At 31.8% G+C, this 13801-nt stretch overlaps 1 long non-coding RNA gene across 2 annotated transcripts; it reads right to left on the bottom strand.

Moving 5' to 3' along the window:
• Positions 1–926: 926 nt before the first annotated feature.
• On the bottom strand, positions 927–8092 carry LOC112021104 (uncharacterized). 2 transcript variants are annotated; one of them, XR_010625020.1, is made up of 3 exons: positions 7420–7834; positions 3417–3503; positions 927–1246 (listed from the first exon to the last, which is right to left on the bottom strand). It is a non-coding gene; the product is annotated as an uncharacterized LOC112021104 (long non-coding RNA). The 2 variants fall into 2 exon arrangements; XR_010625019.1 differs by lacking the exon at positions 927–1246 and having other exon boundaries at positions 1640–3503; positions 7420–8092.
• Between the last annotated feature and the right edge of the window lie 5709 nt (positions 8093–13801).

Here is a 13801-nt window from a genome sequence, read left to right as displayed (position 1 = left end):
TAGCAGCAACTCAAGCCCTTGAATTTGGTTTGGAGATTGGCATTAATCGTGTTATTATGGAAGGTGACTCAACCATGGTGGTGAAAGCTTTGGCTAATGAGGATGTAACTCTGGCATATATATAGATGCATTAGGATGGACTTCAAAATAAAAAGAATGATAGTAAATTGCTCCTTACATATATAATTCTAGAAATGAGATTATTTAAGGTATTTTGTTAAATATAATTGAGCTATATATTAGTTTATGCCAATCCCAAACATTCATACCTGCGTACCATGGAGTTGCAAGGGAATTAAATTAAAAAAATAAAAATAAATAAAAATACCATGCCTATATTATATAACTTCATAATAACTTAATAAGATTACATAGTTTTTTATATAAAAAAATTATAACATATAAAGGTTGTGGTTGTAATGTAGAAGACCAATTGCCCAATCGGAATCAAGATTAAATGCAATATAATTAGTAAACCTAAATCATTGTGGAACAAACCTTTGCAATACTTATTAGCCAAGTCATTATCATGATCCCTATGCCCATTCTAGTTAGTGTAATTCATCCAAAGACAATATACCGAGGAGCTTGAGCAATAACAATAGTTGGGACTATGGTATTGAAAAAAAAATTAGAACAAATTATCATCATTTTTCTTCCATTGTGGCATTGTGGAATGGGTATGAACAATTTTTTAAGCCATTGATGCTCATCAACACCTATCTATAATCAAGAAATAGTTGTAATCTATAATCATGAGATTACACCTTCCATCATGAAATTTGTTTAAACAAATGTTTTATTCCAAATTAATTTTTCTCAACTGTACTCATTATAATTTTTTTATCTATTATATGAGAGAGGAGGAAAAATTAAATCAAATTTTTGTGTGGAAATAGTGATTACCTTAAACAAAGATTGCGGGGTATGAGAATAACGCCATCCATTATATCAGTGGAAAATCACATGCACATATAGGAATTTAAAAAATTATCTAATTTCTTTCATGTGTTTAAAATACATAGAAAAATCCATGATGGTCTTGCTGCTAACATCAAAATTGTCCGAGACATCTTACTGTCTTATACAAATCCTGTTGAACCTTTGGGTGATTCTTCACATCAATTGGCTTTGTGTCTTGTCTTTCTTGACAATTTCTTAGAAGAACTGGCCCTTTGTTTCCACACAATGTTTGCTTTATTTGATCTTCTACCTGATGTTGTAATGTGCCATCATAAGACGTAGCCTGGCGAATAGGTGGAGTATGAGGGCCTTACCTAACTTTCTACGAATTCCTCTCATCCAAATGCCAAATTGGCCCTCTAGAGCAATTACATCAGTCGGTGCAAAAGATTTCGTCTATTTTACACAAAAAAACCTATTTTTTTTATTTTACACTATCACTTTTACAAAATACTCACATCAGTTTATCTATTATACACACATTTTTATTAAAATAATATTTTCCCTCACTTTTTTTATTATTTTCCACCTACCCCCACTAACCCTCCTTTTTCCTCTGAATACAACCCTTCTTCTTCACACAATCCTTTATCTCTATCTCCGCCTCTCTGTCTTCTCCTTCTTCATTTTTTTTTTTTTTTTTTTTTATCTCTATCTCCGCCTCTCTGTCTTCTCCTTCTTCTTTTTTTTTTTTTTTTTTGGAGAATCTTTTTCCTTCCTCTTCTCCGTCAACCCATCACAACCACCATCATCATCACTACCCGATCGGCGAACCACTCAAGATCAAACCAACCCAAGATCAGAAAACCATTCTAGATCAAACTAACCCAAGATCAGAAACCCACCCAACCCGAAACCCACTGATCAAACAACGAGAAATCAATGAGTTGACCGACGACGATTTGATCAGGCTTCGTGCAGCAGTGGTTTGATCTTGATTAGCAAGTTGATCGGCGGCAATGGTTTGATCTTGATCAAATGAGAAAAACAGAGAGTGAGGGAAGAGTGATCGGCAATGATTTGATCAAGTGGCATGTGGTTTGATGTTGATCGACGGCAGTGGTGTGATGTTGATCAAGTGAGTTCTTCGTGCAGCAGTGGTGTGATGTTAAGAGCAACAGAGACAAAGAGAGAGAGAGAAAAAAAATTACTAAAATATTTAAGCAAGTGCTACAGTAATCATGCATATATGCACGGTTACTGTAATAATTGTACATAAATGCACAATTTTGCACCCACTGATGTGGGATGTTTTTTGGGCCAAAATGTGCAAAATGTCTACCTTTTTGTATTTTGCAAAACTTTCCACCATCTGATGTAATTGCTCTTACTTCGAAAGCAGTGTTGTTTTTACCTTTATTGGATTTGTAAGTTTCTCATTAATAGTTTAATACCTCTTCTAAGAGAATCATCACTCAATTTATCCCTATTGGCAAAACTCTTGTTGTAGGCCATAAAATAGCCCTAACTTTAATTTTTTCTTAGAGAACTTTATAGTCGATATACCTCTTTTCCACTCAATGTTATAAATCCTACGGAGGATCTCTATGGTTCATTTAGCTTTGGATTTACTCCTACTTTCTAGAGTTAGCTCTGTCACCTCAAGTTATTCCAGAACCTACTACTTATGGACAAATGTGAATGTGAGGTAGATATATTCTAGGATTCATACCTAAATGTCAAGATTGCTTCAATAATTTCTCCTCTTTCATGGAGATTTTCGGCCCTTTGCAAAGAAGTATGTTACTTGAGAATTTAAGGAACTAAATCCTTTTATTGTGATTAATCAAAGTGAATTAAAACATGTTTATGAGTACAAAATTATTCTCTTGTGTATGTTTATGTTATATTATTTACATTTTATCTTTAAAAAAATAATTCTAGTTATATACTTCTAAAATTTTGGATTTTTTTTAATATATATGGAAGTTATTTTATATGTTTATGTTTAGGTTACTTTATTAAATTTTATCTTCAGAAAAATAATTGTAAACATTATATACCAAAAAAATTTTAAATTTTTTTTATTATACATTGAAGTAATTAGGCTTATCAATGATTATATTTAACTTTTTTTTTTTCTGTAGATTTGTACCTCAGCATACTATGGTTAAGAATTTTTTATAAAAAAAATAATGTTTTTAAAAATTTTCATAGCAAATTACAAAACAAAATTGCATCATTAACCTTTGTTAAGTTGAACTTTCCTTTTAGGTTCTTAATTATTATTGTTTTTGAGTGTTAAGTGATATTATATATATACAAGAACATAAAAATAAATTCAAAAACCGCATAATCTGACAGATATAGAGTACAAAGTTATATTAATAATCTTTCTAAGACAGTAACCATATTGAATCAGTGATTGCATGATTAACTCTAATCACTAAAATTAAAATTCTTTCTACTTATAGTAAGTAGAAAATGCTACGGTAATAAAGAAGAAGACTCACCTAGAATGGTAGAGTTTGCAAAATATATGTCTAAACCATATTCAAACATATAGCATGGACAAGCATGCATCCCCAATATGCCGCAACCTACAAAGTCAATTTTAAAAAATTAATATATAATAGAGTTGAAATCTAAAAGAAATTCTGAGTTGCGAGAACATACCAAGGTCTAGCTCAGGAAATTGACTAGAAAAAAAAAATACCCAAAGAGTTGATACTCATTATAATTTTTTATCTATTATATGAGAGGAGAAAATTTAAGAATCAAATTTTGGTGTGAAAATAGTGATTACTTTAAACAAATATCATGGGGAATGGGATCAACGCCATCCATTATATCAATGGAAAAGCACATGCACATATGTGATGAATTTAAAAAATTATCCAATTTCCTTCATATATTTAAAATACAAGTTTATCCTTAAGCACAGTTGTTGAAAAATCCATGATGTTCTCGCCGCTGACCTCAAATTTTTCCATGACATCCTATTGTTTGCTAACAATTATACTTACATTTGGTTGATTTTTTCAATTCTTCCTGTCCATTGGATTTGGCTACTGTTTCTACATAATGTTGTTGTTTGGACTGCTTATAAAAAACAAAAGATAATTTAGGTAGAATGGCAAGCATGTCCTGTCCTAATCATACTCTCAATGAGAAATGGAGAACCCTATGGATTCGTGAAGCTATTTTGACCTCAAAATCTGAAATCCCAATTCACCTTGTTCTTTTTCCTGCGACTACCTAGTTTTGGTCTCTACCCCTCAATTCCTTTGAATTCCCTGATGGATTTATGACTCCAACTGTGAAGTATACGTTTGCTTTGTTAGAAATTCCACCTAATAGTGTAATGCGCCATCATGACGATTCCTCAACAATTTGGGGAAGGACGTTGAGTTTGACATTGATATGTGTTATTTGTCGAAGTTGTTTGATGATGCGCACCACGTTAATATTTTCTCTATGTTGTTAAATTATAAACAACTAAAACTCTAGAATCTTGAATTATCATGATTTCACAACTACACAAAATAATTATAAAGCTTACCTTAATACATTGCTAAAATTTTCTTAAGATCAAGTCTTAGAAAGAAAGACAATACTTATAGCAAAGTAAGGAAAGGTTTCTCTCTCTTGACCCTCTTTTCTTTTTAACTATTCAATATATACATGTGATGAGGTAGCTAAACGTCTCTTTTATAAGTAGAGAGGGAACAAATTTCTTATACATATAAACTCCACTTGCCCATCAAATTTAGAGTTACTTATGAAACTTACTTTCTCCATTAACCAATGTTTAAGGACATGTAAACTTCTTATTAAACCATAACATACATAAAGTTGTCAAATGGGACAATTAGTATTACATTCTCCCACTTGGTGCATTTGATAACTTACATCAAGACTTGATAAGATTAACAATTAGGTGCACAATGGTACATATCCTATCTTACTTTAAATTGGTCATCATAATATTATAATTCAACAACCCACTAATGTGACTCATGGCTGTTCTATGTCAATTATATGACATAGTTCCTTCCATGTACTATAACACTAGTACATAATGTAGCCTATAAATGAGAATTGACGTAAAAGGTCCAACAATAATGTCTAAGACTACTTCTATTATTATTCATTCATTATCATATATGTACATACTTAAAATAAAACAAGAATAATCAAAAACACATTTAATGAGATCTCCAAGTGTCAAAAGAATAAAGCAACAATAAAAACAACAACCATCATGTTCTATGTTCAAGACCTATTCGATCAACATGTTCCTTATATCTTTTAGGAGGTAACACCTTTGTCAATGGATCTACAATCATAAATTGTGCGCTTATGTGTTCTATTGACACTCGTTGTTCTGAACTTCTTCCTTAACCGTAAGGTATTTCAATTCCTTGTGTTTCGCACCATTAGAATTCTTATTGTTTTAGAGAAAAGCACAACTGCAAAATTATCACAATAAATTCTTAATGGCTTGGAAATTGATTTAACAATTCCAAGTCTTGATATAAAATTCCGAGACCACAATCCATGAACTGTAGCCTCAAAGCATGCCACAAATTCAGCTTCCATAGTGGATGTAGTAATGATAGTTTGCTTTGAACTTTTCCATGATATTGCTCCTCTTTGCTAAAATAAATAAATAAATAAATGCTAGAAGATTTCAGGTGCTTTGCAAAGAAGAAATGTGTTTTTCAAGAATTTAAGGAACTAGATCCTTCTATTGTGATTGATCACAATGACTCTAATCTAAATTCATTTTATTTGCTAAATTTATGGGAAAAGATATTTCCCTACTGCTGCAGATTTTTTTGAGACCCATAACACTAAAGATATTATTAAACGTGAGAATCTCAAAGCAAGTTCCTTCACAAACCTAGAATTTTGTTTGTATTTGAAAATTAATATCGCAATTTTGAATATCCTTTCAATATAACAAATTAAAGAAAAATCAATAAACATCATATCTTGTAAAAATCTATATTTTTTGTGATTATTTTTATGTTTATGGTTATCTTACTGTACTTGAATTTTATCTTTAGAAAAATAATTCTAGTTATATACTTATAAAATTTTAGAATTTTGTATTTAATCGTTTTTTTTTTTTTAGGTATAATATTTCTTGTGTTGTCATATGTGGTGGATAATTTCAAATTGGTAGTTCCATCAATTGCTCCCCCACAATCCTTATGATGACCAATATCAAGTAATGTTCATTTCAAAAACCACCTAACAAATAAAAAATTAACAAAAAAATTTTTTTGAAAACTTTACCTTAAAATAAGGATGAAACCTGCTACTATTCCTTATCTTTGGGGTTGTAGAGTTGACAAGTAATCTAACTACGTCTATATAACTGCAAAACTACTCTTAAGGAAAACTTTAACATATCAATGAGCTGGCTCAATCGATCTATGGAACCTAATAGCAATGAGTCGAAATCTAACAATATGGCCAATAGTATGCAAAAACATCAACACTTGCTCTGTAATAGGCATGTAAATCGTCTCACATACCAAGTTTCTCTCAACAAGAATTCTACATAATTCATAGAAAGCTACAAGTTCCATTCTTATGATAAAACTACATCGTGTGTCACCTTGATGAAGAATATCACTTATAAAACCCTCTCTTTTATAATGCCAATTCACACAAGGTTGCCTACATATAAATCCCCTAGACCTAATATCTTCTAAGATTATGGCCTCCACAGCAAGGACAGATGCAACTGTGGTAAGAACTACTGTTCAAATTTTTTGGTTATCCATCTACATAACAAAACCAAAATAATGGGGTTTTTCAATAGGTATATATAAAACCACACAAAACCAAGTCGGATACCAATGATGCCATGCTCTATGAAGCAATTAGTTAAGAAACTTCAATGTGATATGATTGAGTCAACTATCTTAATAAGAATTAGCAGTTGTGTTATACTTCCAAAACTAGAAGCAGGTGAAAGATAGAGCTAAAAACAAAAACTAAAAGAAAAGTGTTATATATGCCTGAAAACAATTCCCATTATTTTAGATTCCTCACTTCAGAAGGACATTTTGGTTTTTTTTTTTTTTTTTTTTTTTTTTTTTGTTCCAATGTCATTTGTGCAATTTTAAAAACTTAGCTCATAAAATAGTAAAAACATTGTGAGCATTGCTGAAAGTTATAATTTTCTCAATTTGAAATCTTTAAGAGAGCATATCAACTTTTATTTAATATTTATCGTAGTCAATGATAAAGCAAAGTCCTTATGGCGTGCGACTCTAATACATGGACTAGAAACACGCATCACCAAGAGAAATATAAAGATAATCATGGATCTTGAACTGTTATTCCAAAAACAAAAAACCCAAATCTGAAAAATCATAAACCCTAACTCATATCAAGCAACCACAATCAAAATCATCAAAGAAGAACCAAAGAAGTGTTAGAGATGAAGAATGACAAAAAGAAAAAGAGAAATCCAACCTAAAAAGGCAGAAAACAAACCTAGGTTTCGCCGGCGATGCGCAACATCAATGGAGGCTGGAGCTTGCTGGTGGTACCGAGCAGAGCTTGAAGCCAATGATAGGTGGGAGAGCGAAATCGAAGTTGGGAGAAAGGGATCGGGGTGGCTGGTTTATGGAGAAAAACCTAAGAGGGAGAGAGCGTGAGAGGGACTGAGGGAATGAAAGTATCAGGGTGAGACCGAGAGAGCAAATGTAAAATGTTTTACCAAAATTTTAAATGTAAAAATATTTTACACAAATTTGCTTAGGTTGATTTGGTTTACTAACAATATATTACTTTTGACTAAATATTTTGCTGCAAAACAAACACCGTAAAATGGGAAAATATTTTCTTAAAAATCTTTTACATTGAAACAAATGGAGCATAAGTAGAATCATATGTAAAGTAACAAATAAAGGCAATTCTTATGACCTCCAATGAGTGGCCTAGCAATTTCATGCTCAACAGCCAGCTGAAGTAGAATTGAAACTTGAATGTGTAATCTTCTCGCTTAGTAATTGAAGTGAAGTTGGTTTGAATGTCATAGCTTATCACAGTCTTGTTCCTCAATACAAATGCAAAGCTCCTCCTACATATCGAGTAGTATTTGCTTAAGAGCCATGCATCTACCTCTTTCTATGTTCCAAATGCTTTGACTTGCACAAATAAGGCACAAAATTGTATCATTAACCTTTGTTAAGTTGAACTTTCCTTTTGTGTGTCTTAAATGATGTCATATATATAGAAAAACATAAATTTAAATTTAAAAAACCGCATAATCTAACAATCATAAAGTACCAAGTTATATTATTAATCTTTCTAAGAAAGACACTGACCATAAAAAGCTATGACCATACTGAATAAGTGATTGCATGATTAACTCTAATAGCCATAATTAAAATTCTTCATATATACGGTAAATAAAAAAAATCTACGGCTATAAAGAAGAAGCATAACTCGAGGTCGTAGAGTTTGCAAAATATACGTTTAAAGCATACTCAAACACATCGACATAATAGGCATTATTCTCCAATATATGCCACAACCAGTAAAGTCAATTTTAAAAAATTAATACAAAATATATTCGAAATTTAAATAGAAATTTTGAGTTGTAAGAACGTACCAAGGTCTAGCCAATGAAATTGACCAGGGAAAAAAATAGTTGATTGTACTCATTATAATTTTTTATTTATTACATGAGGGATGAGGAAATTTAATATCAAATTTGGTGTGAAAATCGTGATTACCTTAAACAAAGATTGTGGGGAATGCGAAAAACACCATCTATTATATCAGTGGAAAAGAATAAGTATGTTCTTCTAGAATTTGAGGAACTAGATCCTTCTATTGTGATTAATCACAGTGACTCTAATCTTAATGTATTTTATTTGTTTAATTTGCTGGTAAAGATATTGTCCCCACTGCTACAAATTTTCTTGAAACTCTTATCGCTAAAGATATTATTAAATGTGAGAATCTCAAAATAAGTTCCTTCACAAATCTAGAATTTTGTTTGTATTTGAAAATCTCCATTGCAATTCTGAATATCCTTTTAATATAAAATATTAAAGAAAATTTGACGAACATATATCCCATAATAATCTTATATATATATATATATATTCTAGAAATTCATTTGTAAGAAGTCTAATAAATTCAAATATTGATAGAATGAATTTCAAGTTTTTTAATATTTGTGGTTGATTAAAAACATGTTTATGAGTTCAAAATTATTCTCTTGTTTGTGTTTATGTTTATGTTTATGTTTATTTATTTAATTGTATATTTTGAAAAATAATTCTAGTTATATACTTGTAAAGTTTTAAAATTTTTTATTATATATGGAATTAATTATGTGTTTATGTTTATGTTACTTTATTTAAATTTTTTTATAGAAATATAATTGAAATCTAATAGAAATTCTGAGTTGCGAGAACATACCAAGATCCAGCTCAGGAAATTTACTAAAAAAAATGAAAGAGTTGACTGTACTCATTATAATTTTTTTATCTATTATACGAGAGAAGAGGAAATTTAAGCAAATTTTGATGTGAAAATAGTGATCTCCTTAAACAAATATCATGGGGAATGGGAAAAATGACATCCATTATATCAGTGGAATAGCACATGCACATATGGGATGAATTTTAAAAATTATCTAATTTCTTTCATATGTTTAAAATACAAGTTTACAGTTAAGTATATGTTTATATTGAACATTTTTGTTAGCTCTGTGAACTTTTTTTGATGGTTTCTATATTCCATGGCTCACACCAAATCCCGTTCTGATCAACCTTCTTCTTCTTCTAACCACAATCATAGAAAAATCCATGATGTTCTTGTTGCTGACCTCAAAATTGCCGGTGACATCTTACTGTCTACTAGCAATTATACTAACATTTGGGTGATTTTTTCAGTTCTTCCCGTCCATTGGATTTGGGTCCTACCATTCTTGACAGTTTCCTAAAGAATTGGCCCATTGTTTCCATATAATGTTGTTGTTTGTCATGCTTATCCAAAAAAAAAAAAGATAATTTAGGGAGAATGGGCAAGCTTGACCTGTCCTAATCCTTAGGACAAGAAATCCAGCTTGGAACAATTTATTAGAAATCATGAGAGCAGCTCTCAATGAGAGATGGAGAACACTATGGATTGGTGAAGCTATTTTGAGCTCGAAATCTGAAATCCCAATTCACCTCTTTCTTCTTACTATTGCTATCTTGTTTTGGTCTTACCCCCTCAATTCCTTTGAATTCCTTAAAAGATTAATGACTCCAACTATGAAGTATATGTTTGCTTTGTTAGAAATTCCACTTAATAGTGTAATGCGCCATCATGTCGAATCCTCAACTGTAAGGTTGAAATTTATCAACCATCTTATTGACTTTATTCCGTGCCAATTTTCTTGTAATTTAGCACTTAGTAACCCTGTATTTATGTGGGATTATTGTAAGGGTAGTATGTGAGAAGAGGTGAAGAAAAACTCAAGTATGTACAAGAAAGCAGGGTTTCGCAGCTAGAACTCGCAACTGGCAAGCCGCCAACTGCAGGCACGTGAGATGCACACATAGGGAGCTGAAGGGTCGCGCCAGCTCTCGCACTACAAGACAAAAGTCCCAGGCTGGCCAGGCCGTTACGTCGCGACTTGAACTCGCGACTTGGACAAGCCACAAGGTCAAGCTGCCAATCAGCCCTGTTTGGCAAAAACTGTCTCCTCGTATTCCAAACACATACCACTATATATAGACCCTTATACCCACTAAATTGAGAGAGCTTCCAAAGAGAATTTTTGTGAGAGAAATCCTAGAGAAAAATAAGATTGCCTCATCCCCAATCTTTACCTTAGAGACTCTTCAAATTCCTCTACTCTCTTCCTCTCCATTGTCACATCCTTGAGAGGTCATTGACCAAATCCTTATCTCACCACACCTACGTCTGTGAGAAGGTTTATTTGGTGTTAAAGGAAACAATTTGGAAGGAACCAATATACATTGGTTGATGCTATGGTCTAGTAGCAGAATCCAGGAAGCTAAAAAAGAAATAGATTCGGCGTAACCTCGTTGGAGCAAGAAGCTTGGAGGGCTTAGGTACTTGGGTAGATTAGGATTAGAGGGTCTTCTGCTATTCATGTATCCCAACTGCATTCTTTAGTGGATTATTTGACCGCTTGGAGGGCGGCGAAGAGGTTTTACGCCGAGGACTTCGGTTTTCTCTTCGATAACACATCATGTGTTGTCCGTGTGTTTGCATATTCCTTCCCTTTATTTTTGCCTTATATTTACTGCTGTGGATGTGTTTATATTTGGCATAGATTAGTTATCAATCTTGTGATTGGCTTATGTTCATGTTCCGCACATTAATTGTTTGATTATAAGCTTGAATTGATATTTTATATTTTGGAGTCTAAATGTTCAAGGGTGTTTTAGACACATATTGAACTTTCATCAACAATTTGGGAAAGGACGTTGAGTTTGACATTGATATATGTTATTTGTCGAAGTTGTTCAATGATGTGCACCCCTATTATCAAAATAGTTGGCATGCATAGTGGGAAAGGTTTAAGTATACGCAAACTTATTTTGAAGTTTTAACTTATTCTGTGAAACATTCTAAAGGAGTAACAATAGGCCTCCTTTTCTCTTCTCATGTTAAACCGTATATAGTTATCACCATTTTAAGAGGATCACTAATTTGTAGACATATTCTGACGAATTGATGAAGTATGAGGGCCCTAACCTAACTTTCACTAAATTCCTCTCATCACAACACCAAACTGGGCTGCTGAAGTTTCAAGAGTAGAGATTCTTTTAACTTCATTGGATTTGTCATTCTCTTAGTGTGCGTTTGCATAGTGTAAAATTGTACGGAAAAACGCGTTTGTAACTTTAAAACTAGGTCCCACGAGCACTATTTATAATTTAAAATTTATTTTGTTACAGTATTTTCAGTAATAAGTTTTCAGTTTTCAGCAATAAATAGTATCCAAACAGACCCTTATTAATACCTCTTCTAAAAGAATCATCACACAATTTATTCATATTAACAAAACACTTTTTGTTGACCATAAAGTAGCCCTAGCTTTCTTAGATAACTTTATAGATCGATATACATATTTTCCACTCAACAAAAGATTCCTATGGAGGACCTCTATGGTTATTTTAATTTACTTTCCTGACTTAGTTCTATCATCTCAAGTCATTCTAGAACTAGCTACTTATGGACAAAGGTGGATGTGAAGCAAATATATTCGAGAATTCATACCTAAATTTTAATATTGCTTCAACACTTTCTCCACTTTGCTATAAAAAGCAGCTAGAAGATTTCTGGCGTTTTGCAAAGAAGTATGTTTTTCGAGAATTTAAGGAACTAGATCCTTTTATTGTGATTGATTGCAGTGACTCTAATCTAAATTCATTTTATTTGCTTGGTTTGAAGGTAAAGATATTGTCCCCACTACTGTAGATTTTCTTGAGACTCTTACCGCTATAGATATCATTAAAGGTGAGAATCTCGAAGTAAATTCCTTCACAAATTTAGAATTTTGTTTGTATTTGAAAATTACTATTGCAATTAGGAAAAATCGATATAACAAATTAAAGAAAAATCGACAAGCATTATATCTTGTAATAATCTTTTACATGTAAGAAGCCTAATAATCTTATATACACACACGCGCGCTCACACACACACACTCACAAATAAGATGCCTGATAAATTCAAATATTGAAAGAATGAATTTCATATTTTCTAATATTTTTGTTTGAATATAAATAAAAAAAATGTTATGAGTACAAAATTATTCTCTTGTTTGTGTTTATGTTTATGTTACTTTATTTGAATTTTATCTTTAGAAAAAATAATTTTGGCTATTTACCTATAAAATTTTTAGAATTTTTTTTATTCTTTTTTTCTTTAGTTATAATATTTTTTGTGTTGTCATATGTGATGGATAATTTCAAATTGGTTAGCTCGAAACTGATTTTAAGTGTGGCAATTGTTGCTCCCATACTCAACACCTCCCTCAGTGGCCTAATTAATGAAAAAATAGGTAGGCAAAAATAATTGAAAACCAATGTTTGACTCTACTTCTTGAGCATTGTAATAATGGCAAATGCACCAACGTTAACAATATTTGTCTTCAACAAATCATTAGTTAGATTAGGAATAGGAATTGGATGAATCTCAACGCTTTATATATTTGATGCTTAATTAGCCTAGATAAGAGGGATACTATTTAGTTCCAATGGGTTTTTGTCTACTTTAGGGAAAAACGCATCTTAAGCTGTCAACTTAGAGCGTTCACATCAGTTTGTCTAAAATTTTCTATCTATTTTAGCATCAAAACCTACTTTTACTATTTTACACAAGCACTTTACAAAAACATCAATATCAAATTGTCTATTATACACTCTATATTCTTTAAATAATCATTTTTATTAATTTTTAATTATCTCACCTACCAGCTACCCCACACCCTTTCTCTTGTTTTATATTTTCCAAAATCTACACACTCTCTCTCATACATGGTGTCATTCTAAAATATCTCTCTTGCCAAAGGCCTTGTAGTTTAATTGGCACCTCCCCATGTACAAAGTGCTTAGGGGTCTAAGGGGGAAATGATTCAAGTTACAGGGTTAGTAGTATATTGTAATTATCTCTTAAAAAAAAAAAAAAATCTCTCTCACTACCCAAGAGCCTCCATGGCTCAGATGTGAAACTCTAGTCCAACTTCGACATGCCACCACATGCTTTTCCTTCACCATGGTACCACGGCTCGGAAGTACTACTATTCTTTTCTTCTTCTTATTCTCTTTTTTTTCTTCTTTTAAATCATTTGGTAGTAGATCTGATCTTATGTTTATAGTAGGGAAAAAAAAAAAAA

Source organism: Quercus suber, unplaced genomic scaffold (assembly GCF_002906115.3).
Source record: "Quercus suber isolate HL8 unplaced genomic scaffold, Cork oak 2.0 scaffold_513, whole genome shotgun sequence".
Classification (NCBI taxonomy): domain Eukaryota; kingdom Viridiplantae; phylum Streptophyta; class Magnoliopsida; order Fagales; family Fagaceae; genus Quercus; species Quercus suber.
Note: the sequence above shows the minus strand (reverse complement) of the source record. Positions and strands in the feature narration are given on the sequence as shown.